Source organism: Pinus tabuliformis, chromosome 3_1 (assembly GCF_031772625.1).
Source record: "Pinus tabuliformis cultivar Carrire ecotype Pingquan chromosome 3_1, CPIR1, whole genome shotgun sequence".
Taxonomy (NCBI): domain Eukaryota; kingdom Viridiplantae; phylum Streptophyta; class Pinopsida; order Pinales; family Pinaceae; genus Pinus; species Pinus tabuliformis.
The window spans coordinates 800603414-800618828 of record NC_142301.1 but is presented as its reverse complement, the minus strand read 5'-3'; positions in this window follow the sequence as shown (position 1 = coordinate 800618828).

Here is a 15415-nt window from a genome sequence, read left to right as displayed (position 1 = left end):
GTGCTTCCCAAATCATCTTGGCACTCTCACTTGAAGGAACACAAAGGTGACGCAAGTGGCATAACAGGGCATCTTGGAGGTGAAAATATGGAACATGCTAACCCTCCAAGAGTGTCTGGTATGCATGGCCGAATTCTGGGTTGCTTTTGTAGAGAAGTTACCAATCAGAGGTCTCGCGCCCACAAGAGTTGATCACGGTGGTTAACGCCATGATCGGTGGTCGACTGAGGCAATCTGCAACATTATTGGTGTTTCCCTTCTTATACTTAATATTCAAATGGAACTGTTGCAGGTATGTGGACCACTTTTGATGGTGATCATTTTGCAATTTCCCTTGGGTCTGTATGAACTGCAGGGGTCGGTGGTCTGTGTGGATGATCGTTTCCTTCCCCAAAATGTAATGCTTCCATTGTCGGCATGCCTGCACAATGGAATAGATTGCTTTTTCATAAGTGGGATACTTCCGGAATGTGTCTGAAAGTGTCTCAATGTGATATGCCACTAGATGCCCGTGTTGAGTAAGGACTGCCCCAATAGCATGGTCAGAGGCATCTGTCCCGACCTCAAATGGTTGTTACAAGTATGGTAATGTGAGAGCTGGTGCCGAGCAGAGGCGATCTTTCAACTCTGTGAATGCCTTATGTTGAGATTCGAACCAAATGAATTTTGCTTTCGCTTGTCCCTTGGTGACTCAAGGGCCAAGTGATATGAGAAAATCCCAACACGAACCTGTGGTAGAAATTGGCAAGACCTAGAAAGTTGTGGAGCTCTGTCATAGTGGTTGGAGATGGCCAATCCCGAATGACTTGGATCTTGGCTCTCGTCCCATGTGCATGGATGATTTGAGTTGTACATCCGTAGAATGTGTACAATCATCCTGTTGACACCCTCTGTCTGGCCATCAGTTTAAGGATGGAAGGTTGTGGACTTAGTGAGTTTGGTGTCCAACATCGACCAGAGACTGGACCAAAATGTACTAAGGAACCTGCTGTCCCGATCTGAGATGATAGACTGTGGGATCCCAAAGTGTGCCCACACTCATTCAAATAAGAGTTTAGCAGTGGCTTCTGCTGTGATATTCTTCTTGCAGGCCGCCATAATGGCCATCTTTGAGAACTTGTCGATGACCACAAAAACACAGTGGTTTCCCTGCTTAGTGGAAGTAAGGCCTGACATGTAATCCATGGAGATGGATTCCCAAGGTCGACTAGGGGTAGGCAGCGGGGTATAGAGGCCTTGCTTCTTGATGGTCAGTTTGGCAATGGTGCATGCAGTGCATGATCTGATGTACTTCCCGACATCCTGTCAAAGATTCAGCCAATAGAAATACTTCTGTAGTACTGCCACCGTTTTGTCGACCCTGAAATGCCCAGCAAACCGACTGTAGTGTGCTTCCCAAATAATCTTGGCACGCTCGCTTGAAGGAACACAAAGGTGACCCAGGTGGCATAGCAGGGCATCCTGGAGATGAAAATATGGAACATGCTGACCCTCCAAGGGTGTTTGGTATGTGTGGCTGAATTCTGGGTTGCTTTTGTAGAGAAGTGGCCAATCAGAAGTCTCATGCCCACAAGAGTTGAGCACGGTGGTTAACGCCATGATCGATGGTCGACTAAGGCAATCTGCAACATTATTGGTGTTTCCCTTCTAATAATTGATATTCAAATGGAACTGTTGTAGGTATGTGGACCACTTCTGATGGCGATCATTCTGCAATTTCCCTTGGGTGTGTATGAACTGTAGGGTTCGGTGGTCTATGTGGATGACCGTTTCCTTCCCCAAAATGTAATGCTTCCATTGCCGATAGGCCTACACAATGGAATACATCTCTTTGTCATATGTGGGATACTTCCAGACTGTGTCTGAAAGTGTCTCACTATGATATTGCACTGGATGCCCATGTTGAGTAAGGATTGCCCCAATAGCATAGTCATAGGCATCTATCTCGACCTCAAATGGTTGTTGCAAGTCTGGTAATGCGAGCACTGGTGATGTGCAGAGGCGATCTTTCAACTCTGTGAATGCCTTCTGTTGAGATTCATACCAAAAGAATTTTGCTTTGGCTCCTCCCTTGGTGACTTGACTCAAGGGCCAAGTGATATGAGAAAATCCCTACACGAACTTGCGGTAGAAGTTATCAAGACCTAGAAAGTTGCGGAGCTCTGTCAGAGTGGTTGGAGATGGCCAATCCCGAATGACTTGGATCTTGGCTAGATCCACATGCACCCCCTGTTCATCAATAATGTATCCTAGATACTAAACCTTAGTCATGCCAAAAGTGCATTTCTCCAAATTGGCACATAAGTTGTGTTTCCGCAGTGTTTGGAGAACCTGTCGGATGTGGTGGAGGTGCTCTTCCAAACTCTGGCTGAAGATCAGGATTTCATCCAAGTATACCACTAAAAATGAGTTGGTGAATGGCCTCAAGATGTCATCCATTAGCCTCATGAAGGTTGCCGGAGAATTTTTCAATCCGAAAGGCATAACCTACCATTCAAAAAGCCCCTCCTTAGCTTTGAAGGCAGTCTTACACACATCAGAGGGTTTGATTGGTACCTGGTGATATCCTGACTTCAAATCGATCTTGTTGAAATATTTTTCCCCCTTCAGTTGGTCCAAGAGGTCATCAATCCGTGGGATCGGGTACCTATTACGGACAGTGATCTTGTTCAACGCCCAATAGTCAATACAGAGTCTCCAAGTCCCATCCTTCTGTTGTACCAACACGATCGGGCTCCCACAGGGTGATGAACTCAGACGGATGTGACCTTTCTACAATAGCTCCTGAATCTGCGTCTTGATTTCATCGTTCTCTAGAACGGAGCGCTGATAGATTGGTCCATTGGGCAGTGGCGCACCTGGGGTCAGATCAATGGAGTGCTTGACCTGACAGTGCAAAGGAACCCCTGCAGGGGAGGTGAAGATGTCCTCGTACTCCTCCACGACCTTGTCCATCTGTAGTTGTCGTGCGGAGGGGCCCTGTCTGGAGGTCGTGGCCACCGTCTTCTTCTTTCCTTGAGGGCATATCATCAGGAAAACAAATTTCCTGGTTTGGGAAATGAGCTTACTGCATTGTTTTGCAGTAACCAAAGAGATGGCGGTAGGCGATGCTACCTTTGGTATCATGTACAACTTATTTCCCAAAGTAACAATAATAGCACGAGGCCTTGATTCATACACAACATGTCACTTCCACAATTATGGTTGTCCTAATAATACATCACAGACTTCAAGGGGAGCAATGTCACATAATACCTCATCCGTGAAGGGCTTGATGTTGTATGGAAGGCGACATTGCTGGCTCACACGAAGAACTCGTCCTTGGTGAAGCCACCCAATGGTGTATGGATGTGGATGTGCAGTGGTCGGTAAGCCAAGCCGCTTCACGACCTCTACCAAAATGAGGTTCTTTTGGCTCCCTCTATCGACAATGAACTGTAGCGGGGAGCCCTTTACCCACATCTGGGAGTGGAAGAGGCGCTCCTCCTCTAGATCTTCAGGTTCCTCCTTCTGGAACCTGAAGATAGGGGAGGCTCTCGTCCCATGTGCGTGGATGCTTTGAGTTGTACATGTGCAGAATGTGTACGATCATCCTGTTGACACCCTCTCTTTGGCCATCAATTTAAGGATGGAAGGTTGTGGACTTAATGAGTTTGGTGTCTAGCATCGACTAGAGATTGGACCAAAATGTACTGAGGAACCTTTGTCCCGATCTGAGATGATAAACTGTGGGATCCCAAAGTGTACCCACACTCGTTCAAATAAGAGTTTAGCAGTGGCTTCTGCTGTGATAATCTTCTTACAGGCCTCCATAATGGCCATCTTCGAGAACCTGTCGAGCTTAGTGGAAGGAAGGCTTGACATGTAATCCATGGAGATGGATTCCCAAGGTCGACTAGGGGTAGGCAGCGGGGCATAGAGGCCTTGCTTCTTGATGGTCGGTTTGGAAATGGTGCAGGCAGTGCATGATCTGATGTACTTCCCGACATCCTATCGAAGATTCGTCCAATAGAAATACTTCTCCAGTACTGCCACTGTTTTCTTGACCTTGAAATTCCTAGCAGCCCGACTGTAGTGTGCTTCCCAAATCATCTTGGCACGCTCGCTTGAAGGAACACAAAGGTGACCCAGGTGGCATAAGAGGGCATCCTAGAGGTGAAAATATGGAACATGCTAACCCTCCAAGAGTGTTTGGTATGTGTGGTCGAATTCTAGGTTGCTTTTGTAGAGAAGTGGCTAATCAGAAGTCTCGTGCCCACAAGAGTTAAGCACAATGGTTAATGCAATGATCGGTGGTCGAATGAGGCAATCTGCAACATTATTGGTGTTTCCCTTCTTATACTTGATATTCAAATGGAATTGTTGCAGATATGTGGACCACTTCTAATGGAGATCATTCTGCAATTTCCCTTGGGTGTGTATGAACTGCAGGGTTCGGTGGTCTGTGTGGATGACCATTTCCTTCCCTAAAATGTAATGCTTCCATTGTCGGCAGGCTTGCACAATGGAATACATCTCTTTTTCATATGTGGGATACTTCTGGACTGTGTCTAAAAGTGTCTCACTATGATATGCCACTGGATGCCCATGTTGAGTAAGGACTGCCCCAATATCGTAGTCATAGGCATTTGTCTTGACCTCAAATGGTTGTTGCAAGTCTGGTAATGCGAGCACTGGTGCCGTGCAGAGGCGATCTTTCAACTCTGTGAATGCCTTCTGTTGAGATTCATACCAAAAGAATTTTTCTTTGGCTCCTCCCTTGGTGACTTGACTCAAGGGCCAAGTGATATGAGAAAATCCCAACACGAACCTGTGGTAGAAGTGGAGAAGGCCTATTTATTGTTGAGAAACAATGGAAAACCCTAAACGTCCAAAAACATAACCCTAGAAGATGAAACGCCAAACTGTGGGCCCCGTTTGGGTAAATTGGTACATCAACTTCCTGGGGTTGTAACCTTGGCATACGATCTTCGTTTGACGTGCACAATATCTCATTAGAAAGATCTATCTAAGAACTAAAACTTTGGGAAGAAAAAAAATAGTCCATGAACCCTTGTTGCTCCTAGTTTTCCCCAAAAATGCCATTTTGTAGGTTTTAACCACGTACAAAAATTACCTGCATACGAATTCTAAAAGAAAAAAAATAAACAATGCGAGAGCATAACACATAAAACACATACACACAGAGATTTCCCCTGGATCCCAAAACTGGGACTACGAGCTTGATTTTTCATTATGTTCCTTTCAATGTTATAATACATATTTATACATGCCGAAGCATCCAATACCATGGACTGAAAACCATCACGTCCAATACCATGGATCGAAAACCATCGCGTCCAAAAAACATGTGTGAAAATCATGCACAAAACCATAGGTGGGTCCGCCCAACCTAACATAGGGTCCAAAACCAAAATTTTCCAGGGCGCTGCCCCGGACCCCATAAAATGGGGTTATGGGTACACCTCAAACCCCCTGTGACCCCCCCCCCCCGCTACACAATCGGCGCAACGAAGGGGGGCTCCAACCCCCCCTCTAACCCCCTGGTTAACTATGTTGGCTAGTCGTGGAAAGAATATAACACAACCCAACATGTTTAGGGCTTCAAAACATATCCAGAAGTTCAGGACCCGAAAAATTGCTATAAATAGTAAATTGTGCTACAATTAAGGAAACTGAGAAGCTAAAAGAAACAATGGTGGGGGTCCAAGTGGACTTGGTGGGTGGCCACCAATATCCACCTGGATCATTCCTCCCTCCTTAGGAAGCAATGGTGCCCATTGCGTTGAGTTCCTCCATGAGATGAGGAAACTTTTGTTGAACTTGATCCCTGGTGAGCCACTTGCCCTGGTGAAGGAGTTGACCTACTTTGACAACTCGATACAGTTGGATATTCTGCTGGTGAGTGTGCTTGATTTGTGTGTCCATGATCTGATCAATTGCAACTTGTTCCATGCAATCTGGATTTAATTATGTGGGTGTGAGTTGTTCTGCAATGTCGGATGTGTCTAGTAATGGTGGAAAGTATGGCCGATGGCAGTCCACATTGAACACTGGGTGCAGGCCAAGGAATAGGGGAATTTTGAGCTCAAATGCATTGTCTCCCACATCCTTGGTAATGATGTAAGGACCATATTAGAGTGGTATGAGCTTCTGATAGGCTCCGGTAAGGCGTTCCTTTTGCAAATGCAACTAGACTTTGTCGCCCACCTAAAACTTGTGTGGCACCCGATGTTGATCATGTCGCTGCTTATACTTGGCATTTGATTTCTCCAGAATGTCATGGACCTACTGGTGAATATGTTGGATGTGCTCAATGAAGTTGTTTGCCTTATCTATTTCAAACTGGACATGAGACAAATCTGCATGAGTAGCTGCAATTGGCATGGCCACATCAATGGGACATAGTGGCTAGAATCCCAAGCCCACCTGAAAAGGGCTAGGGCCAATCGAGCTGTGGAGAGCCCAGTTGTAGCTGTGTTGAACATAGGGGAGGCTCTCATCCCATGTGCATGGATGCTTTGAGTTGTATATGTGCAGAATATGTATGATCATCTTGTTGACAACCTCTTTCTGGCCATCAGTTTGAGGATGGAAGGTTTTGGACTTAGTGAGTTTGGTGTCTAGCATCGACCAGAGACTAGAAAAAAATGTATTGAGGAACCTACTGTCCCGATCTGAGATGATAAACTGTGGGATCCAAAAGTGTACCCACACTCGTTCAAAGAAGAGTTTAGTAGTGACTTTTTCTGTGATATTCTTCTTGTAGGCCTCCATAATGGCCATCTTCGAGAACCTGTCGACGACCAAAAAAACACAGTCATTTCCATGCTTAGTAGAAGGAAGGCCTGACATGTAATACATAGAGATGGATTCCCAAGGTCGATTAGGGGTAGGAAACATGGTATAGAGGCCTTGCTTCTTGATGGTCAATTTGGCAATGGCGCAGGTAGTGCATGATCTGATGTACTTCCCATAGAAATACTTCTGCAGTATTGCCACCATTTTCTCGACCCTAAAATGCCCAGCAGCCCGACTATAGTGTGTTTCCCAAATCATCTTGCCACGCTCGCTTGAAGGAACATAAAAGTGGCATAGCAGGGCATTCGGGAGGTGAAAATATGGAACATGCTGACCCTCCAAGAGTGTCTAGTATGTGTGGCCGAATTCTGGGTTGCTTTTGTAGAAAAGTGGCCAATCAGAAGTATCATGCCCACAAGAGTTGATCACGGTGGTTAATGCCATGATCGGTGGTTGACTGAGGCAATCTGAAACATTATTGGTGTTGCCCTTCTTATACTTGATATTCAAATGGAACTTTTGCAGGTATGTGGACCACTTCTGATGGCAATCATTCTGTAATTTCCTTTGGGTCTGTATGAACTGCAAGGGTCAATGGTCTGTGTGGATGACCGTTTCCTTCTCCAAAATGTAATGCTTCCATTGTCGGCATGCCTGCACAATGGAATAGATCTCTTTGTCATAAGTGGGATACTTCCGGACTATGTCTGAAAGTGTCTCACTGTGATATGCCACTAGATACCCGTCTTGAGTAAGTACTGCCTCAATAGCATAGTTAGAGGCATTTGTCCTGACCTCAAATGGTTGTTGCAAGTTTGGTAATGCAAGCACTGGTGCCGAGCAGAGGCGATATTACAACTCTATGAATGCCTTCTATTGAGATTCAAACCAAAAGAATTTTGCTTTCGCTCCTCCCTTGGTGACTCAAGGGCCAAGTGATATGAGAAAATCCCAACACGAACCTGCGGAAGAAATTGACAAGACCTAGAAAGCTGCAGAGCTCTGTAAGAGTTGTTGGAGATGACCAATCCCGAATGACTTGGATCTTGGCTGGATCCACATGTACCCCCTCGTTCATCAATAATGTATCCTAGATACTGAACCTGGGTCATGCCAAAAGTGCATTTCTCCAAATTGGCACATTACTTGTGTTGTCGTAGTGTTTGGAGAACCTGTCAGATGTGGTGGAGGTGCTCTTCCCAACTCTGGCTAAAGATCAGGATGTCATTCAAGTATACCACTACAAATGAGTTGGTGAATGGCCACAAGATGTCATCTATTAGCCTCATGAAAGTTGTAGGAGCATTCGTCAATTCAAAAGGCATAACCAACCATTCGAAAGGGCCCTCCTTGGATTTGAAGGTAGTCCTCCACACATCGGAGGGTTTGATTGGTACCTGGTGATATCTTGACTTCAAACCGACCTTGCTGAAATATTTTTCCCCCTTCAGTTGGTCCAGGAGGTCATCAATCCGTGGGATCGGGTACCTATTACAGACAGTGATCTTGTTCAACGCCCGATAGTTAATATAGAGTCTCCAAGTCCCATCCTTCTTCTGTACCAACACAATTAGGCTCCCACAGGGCGATGAACTTGTACGGATGTGACCTTTCTATAGCAGCTCCTGAATTTGCCTCTTGATTTCATCATTCTCCATAATGAAGTGGCGATAGATTGGTCCATTGGGTAGAAACACACCTTGGGTCAGATCGATGGATTGCTTGACCTGATAGTGCAGAGGAACCCTTGCGGGGAGGTGAATATGTCCTCGTACTCCTCCATGACTTTGTCAATTTGTAGTTGTCCTGCAGAGGGGCGCTGTCTGGAGGTCATGGCCATCGTCTTCTTCTTTCCTTGATGGCGTATCATCAGGAAAAAAAATCACGGTTTTGGAAATGAGCTTACTGCATTGTTTTGGAGTAACCAAAGAGATGATGGTAGGTGGTGCTACCTCCGGTATCCTATACAACTTATTTCCCAAAGTAACAATAACAGCACAGGACCTTGATTCATACACAACATGTCGCTTCCACAAGTATGGTTGTCCTAATAATACATCACAAACATCAAGGGGAGCAATGTCACACAATACCTCATCTGTGAAGGGCTTGATGTTGTATGGAAGGCGACACTGCTGGCTCACACGAAGATCCCATCCTTGGTGAAGACACCCGATGGTGTACGGTTGTGGATGTGTTATGGTTAGTAAGCCCAGCCACTTCATGACCTCTGCCGAAATGAGGTTCTTTTGGATCTTGCCATCGATAATGAACTCTAGCGGGGAACCCTTTACCCACATCTGGGAGTGAAAAAGACGCTCCTCCTCCTCTGGATCTTTGGGTTCCTCCTTCTGGATCTTCGTGGTGGCAATGGTGGCATTGCGCTCCGCATCAATAATCTGCATCCCTCTGTCATTCCCCTTGTCAGGTTCTGACTCAGAGTCAGAACATGCATCTGATTCTGAAACCTTTAGTTCAGCCACCAGTGACTGCTTGGCCCGACACTCACTTGTGTTATGAGCGGAGCTCTTATGGAACTCACACCACTTTCCCATGTCCTTTTTTGGTTTCACGGTGATGTTCTTTTCTTGTAGCTTTGGCGGGTTGTCTTGGGCCACCTCGCCTTGGCTTTGTCCTCTGTTCTACGGTTTGGGGGCACCTTTCCCTTGCTTCAGATTCATAGATCCAAAGTCTCGCTTCTTCTGTTTAAACTTTTGCTCGATCTTGATGGCATATTGGTATGTTGTTCCGAGCAAGGAGATGTTTAGAAATTCTATTCCTTCCTGGATGTACCTGTGCAAGCAGCCATGGTATTTGAGTACCAAATTCTGCTCCGAATCCTTGATACCCAACTTTGTGTGAAGGGTATGGAAAATATTGGTAAACTCTGTCACGTCTTGGTCCCTTCCCTGCCGCAACATGGTCCACTTTATGTATTGATCTTCATAGCTTCCAACAGGGTAGTACTGCTCCGTGATGGCAATTCGGAATGAATTCCAAGTGGGTGCGGCTGAAAACAGTGAGGTCGTACTTTCATTCTTTTGCTCGCAGTAGGTTTCCCACTAGTCCTTAACGTGGGGGGCGGCTTTGAGAAGAGCGAAAGTAATCTTTTCCCGGCCGAAAAAATCATGAACAGAAAAATACCCTTCTAGCATATTTAACCATTTATCTACGACGTCTACATCTATCTGACCCTCAAATATGGGAATGTTAAAGTTAACTTTTACCTTAAAGGGTGTGGCGCTTCGAGAGTAGCTGCTAGAAGTAGATGTGATGTCCCTGGGTAGCCGCTGAAGGATCTAGGCAAAGTTGTCCATCATCACGTTCCTTTGTCACTTGAGGGCCTCTTTGAGCAAGATTTTGATAGGATCTCTTGTCCCCTCGTCTTTATTTTCATCCGCCATGGGAGGCCGTCGGGATTTGAGAGGCTGGTCTTGCAAAGGTTCAACCAGTTCAAGCCCTAACTCCTTATATCTCGACCTTGTTGGGGACATGCAAATAAAGATAGAGAAAGAGCAGACCGCTCTAATACCACTGATCCAGATTTAAACAGGAACACAACATATTACAGATATAACCATACATATAGAGATGCAACATAAATAATACTTCATTTCATTACTGTAAAATACTGAAATATGCTTACAAACAAAAATGGAAATAAACTAGCTAGGGTGATGGTAGCTTATTTTTGAGAAGAGATGTGGGGGCTGCATGCCTCTAAAATCTGTTACAATGAGGTTAGAAGGCCTATTTATTGAAAACCCTAAACATCCAAAATCATAACCCTAGAGGATGAAACTCCAAACTGTGGGCCCCGTTTGGGTAAATAGGTACATCAACTTCCCGGGGTCGTAACTTTGGCATACGATCTTCGTTTGATGCGCACAATATCTCGTTAGAAAGATCTATCCGAGAAATACAACTTTAGGAAGAGCAACATTGGTCCAAAAAACATCGTTTAGGGCCTCAAAACAGCTCCAGAATTTTAGGACCTGAAAAACTGCTAAAAATAGTAAATTGTGTTATAATTAAGGAAGTTGAAAACCTGAAAGAAACAATGGTGGGGGTCCAAGTGGACTTGGTGGGTGGCCACCAATATCCACCTAGATCACATGTATACACGCGGGTTTCCTTTAGTGAAGTAGCGTATACATGTTGGCATATGAATGATCAGGGTTGCAGTTGATTTTGTGTGTTTATGCACTATTCTGAGTTCGGTTTTGTGTTCTGGTTACAATGATATCACTATTCTATTTGAATTAAGTTGGTTTTTACTTTAGTTGATCTACAAGTTATGATGTATTAAAGCAGGTGGATCCAGTGTGAAAATTTATGAAATGTAGTCCACGGATGTTGCTGAGGGTTGGAGCCTTTAGTGAGGAAGTCAAAGCTTCCTGCCAGTAGTAGCTGGTAATCAGATCAGGGGGTTGGAGCTCCCTTCTAGTAGGAGATGGAGAACGAGTGAAGGTTGTAGCCTTTAGTAGGTGGGTGCCTGCGTACTGGCATGAGTCTGCACCAGTACAAGAATGTAAGAAAATTTTGATATTAATAAGTTTGAAGATTGAGACGACAACAATGGTGGTTTTCTCTCACATTGGGTTTCCACCTTAAATCCTGGTGTTCATGTGTGTTGTGTATGTGGGATAATTTATTCTTTTCGTACTACACCTGCTTCTTATTAAATTCCTGATAAATTCTTACATTTTGGATTAAGTTTAACAAATAAAGAATTAATTGTTTTACAAGTTTACTAAGCATATGCAAGTTGTTTTACAACATTCATGTACATACGCGAGTTGGGTTTAGTGAAGTCATGTACATATTTCAGAAAAGAAAATTATTATTGTGAGTTTTTAAAATACTGATTCACCCCCCAACAATTGGTATCGAAGCAAGTCCTTCAAAAGAAGCTTGATCGCTTGAAGGAAGATCTCCCAATATGAGCAATCAAGACGGAACGACATCTATTAGACCACCACTCTTCAACGGAAATAATTTAATATATTGGAAGACAATAACCAGATCCTATCTCCAGTTCTCTGGAGCAAATGTTTGTGAAATTGTGGAAGGAGGTTACCAATATCCATCCGCAGTTCCCATAGATGCAGCAAAAAAGAAGACGTATAAAACCAATGCCAAACCTTTCAATGCATTATTGGGAAGTCTGACATAATTAGAATTTGTCAAATTTATGCAGTTAAACATGACAAAAGAAATATGGAACAGAATCATTCAAAGCTATGAAGGTGATACCAATGTAAAAAGTGCTAAACTCCAAACTCTTAGAATTCAATATGAAACTCTTATAATGCATAATGATGAACGTATTTCTAGTTTCTTTCTACATATAGAGGAGATTGTAAATTGCATGAACATTTTGGGTGAAGAAATAAAGGACACCACTTTAGTAGAGAACATCTTAAGATCTCTAACTCCTAAATTCGATTCAAAAGTGTTTTCCATTGAAGAGAAGCAAGATCTGTAGACTCTTACTATTGTTCAACTTCATGGGATCCTGACTGCTTTTGAAATGAGGAAAGGAGGTCCCTCAAAAGTCAGAGAAGCCACATTTAAAGCATCTACAAAAGGAAGAACAAAAGGAATCATGATATATATCAGAAGAAGATGAGGTGAAATTTGTAAATAAACTTCAACTGGGCACCGAAAGGTTCAGAGGTAAGCTTCCCTTCAAGGGTTTTGCTTGTGACAAAGTTGCTCATTATGCTACTAAATGTCCTCATAAAGACAACCATGGCAAAGGGAAGGATATTGCAAAAGGTAATAGGAGACGGTTTGACAATAGAAGAAGTTATTATACTCAAGAAGATAGTGATGGCTTGTCAAATAGTGAAGAAGGAGAATCTAATCAAGATCTTAATTTATCATGGCTTTTGAGAAAAATACTAATGAGCCTAATGATAAATTTGTTGATGCTTTAGAGGAAAAATATTTCTTTGAAGAAATTACTCAACTCAAAATTTTCTTAGAAGAAAAGAAAGTAGCCATAGATAAATTGAAGCATCAACTCATAGAAAAGGAAAAGCATAATGAGAAGTTAGAATGTGAAGTAGTAAGTCTAAGAAAGGAACTTGAGAAAATAAAAACTTTGAATCTTAGATTTGCTAAAGGATTTGAAACCTTAGATGAAATTATCAAGGTACAATGCTCTCCTCTTATGAAGACAAGTCTTGGATACAGTGGAGAAACATCTCAAATAGAAAAGTCTTCAACCACCACTGGAAGCTATCTAAACGCAACAAAAACCAGTCAAAAAAGATTCAGTCCTTAGCAAAAGAATAAAGGCATTCCACATTTAAATCATGTTCACTCTAATCCAAGGATGAACAACAATAAAAGCACCAGTCGAAAGGTAAACAATGCCAAAAGATTCTATGATCACATAAATTTCTTCTTTAATGGACAATGTTTCTCATGTCATAATTTTGGTCATAAGGCTTCTCAATGTGTTGCATACAAAAGCATCATGACTATAGAAGCAAGAAAACAAAGGAATGAGACAGGAGTCAAGAAGAACACTTATAATAACTTCTCACCTCTTAAAGATGAAATTGAATTCTAATTTTGCAATAACTTTGGACATGAATAATCTGAATGTAGGAGAAAATTACAACAAACATCTCAAAAAGAGAAAATATCAACAAATTATAAGGTATGAAAAAGGAAGGAGTTATAGTACGGAAGTTGTGGCATAGCATTGTTTGTAGAAGGACAAGAAAATCAATGGTACATTGATAGCGTATGCTCAAAACACATGACAGGTGATAAAGATAAACTTATTTCATACAATGCTTTAGATAAAGAAAAGAATGTCACTTTTGGAAATGATTCACCTACTGTCATTAAGGGTAAAGGTTCTGGTTTTATAAAAGAAAAGGTTACAACTGGTAATGTTATGTATGTTGATGGATTAAAGCATAACTTATTGAGGGTTAGACAAATGTGTGACCAAGTAAATGAGGTGGTATTCTGATCAAAAGAATGTGTGGTTCGTGAACTTGACACATGAAAGACCATAATAAAAGGAACAAGAACCCCGAGTAATCTACATATATTGAAAGCTGGCCAAGAACAATGTTACCTAGGAAAGGCAGAGGAAAACTGGTTATGGCACAAAAGGTTGGGACATCTAAGCTTCTCTCAAATAAGCAAATCAAGCAGGCTCAAAATTGTTCGTGATCTACCCAACATCACCCTACCAGAAAGTACCATATGTAAGTCATGTTAATTCGATAAGCAAACCAAAGTTAAATTGAACGCCAAAGAAGGATCAATAAGTAAGCCTCTTGAACTTATGCATACTGATTTGTGTTGACCAATAAGGAAAAAGTCACCTCGTGGAGAACAATTCTATATCTTATTCATTGATGACTTTTCTAGAATGCGCTAGATCGGTTTACTGAAACAAAAAGATGAAGCATTTGATAAATTTAAAGTCTTCAAAGAATTAGTTGAAAATGAATTAGATATAAAAATCAAATGTCTCAGATATGACTGAGGAGGAGAATACATATAAGATGAATTCTTTGATTTCTGTGAAAAACATGGCATAAAAAGACAATTTTCTATAACTAAAACTCCTCAACAAAATGGCGTGGCAGAAAGAATGAATAGAACTATTCAACAAATGGCTCATGCTATGCTTGATGAGTCTAGAACTCCTGGAACCTTCTGGGGTGAAGCTGCACATACCACATTAAATATTCTCAACAAGGCTCATGTTCGTGTGAATAGTAATAAAAACCCATATGAACTTTGGTATGGTAAGCTTCCCACTATAAAGCATTTTAGAGTTTTTGGAAGCAAATGTTTCATAAAAAATAATGATGAAGAACTTGGTAAGTTGGAAGCTAGAACATATGAAGGAATACTTCTTGGTTACTCATCTAGAAGCAAAGGATACAAATGTTACAATAAGAGAATTCGGAAAATTGTTGAATGCATTGATGTTGTGATTGATGAAGCATGCAGAGATCCCAAAAAGGTAACATCAACAAAAGAGGATTATGACGATGAATTCTTTACCACATCAAATCGCAATGATATAGATTCTGAAGAAACCAACGAAGCAGCAGAAAAAGACACATCAGACAAAGAAAAAGGCTCCATCTAGGTATGTTCAAAAGAATCATTCAGAAACTCAAATTCTAGGAGAGAAGGAATCTAGGGTACAAACAAGAAGAACCCTTGTAGGATCTCCTATTTATCTAACTTTATTATCCACCATTGAACCAAAAAATGTAAATCAAGCTAGTAAAGATGAATGTTCAGTTAAGGCCACAAATGAAGAACTTTATCAAATTGAAAAGAATGATACTTAGGAATTCCTTCCAAGGCCTCATGATAAAAATGTGATTGGAACAAAATGGATATTCAAAAATAAGTTGAATGAAAATGGAGAGGTCATTAGGAACAAAGCTAGACTTGTTTGTAAAGGTTATGCTCAACAAGCAGGTATAGACTTTGAAGAAACGTTTGCACCAATAGCCAGACTTGAAGCCCTAAGAATGTTTCTTGCATTTTCAAGTTTTTGACATTTCCAAAATTTATCAAATGGATGTAAAATTTTCTTTCCTTAATGGAGATCCAGAAG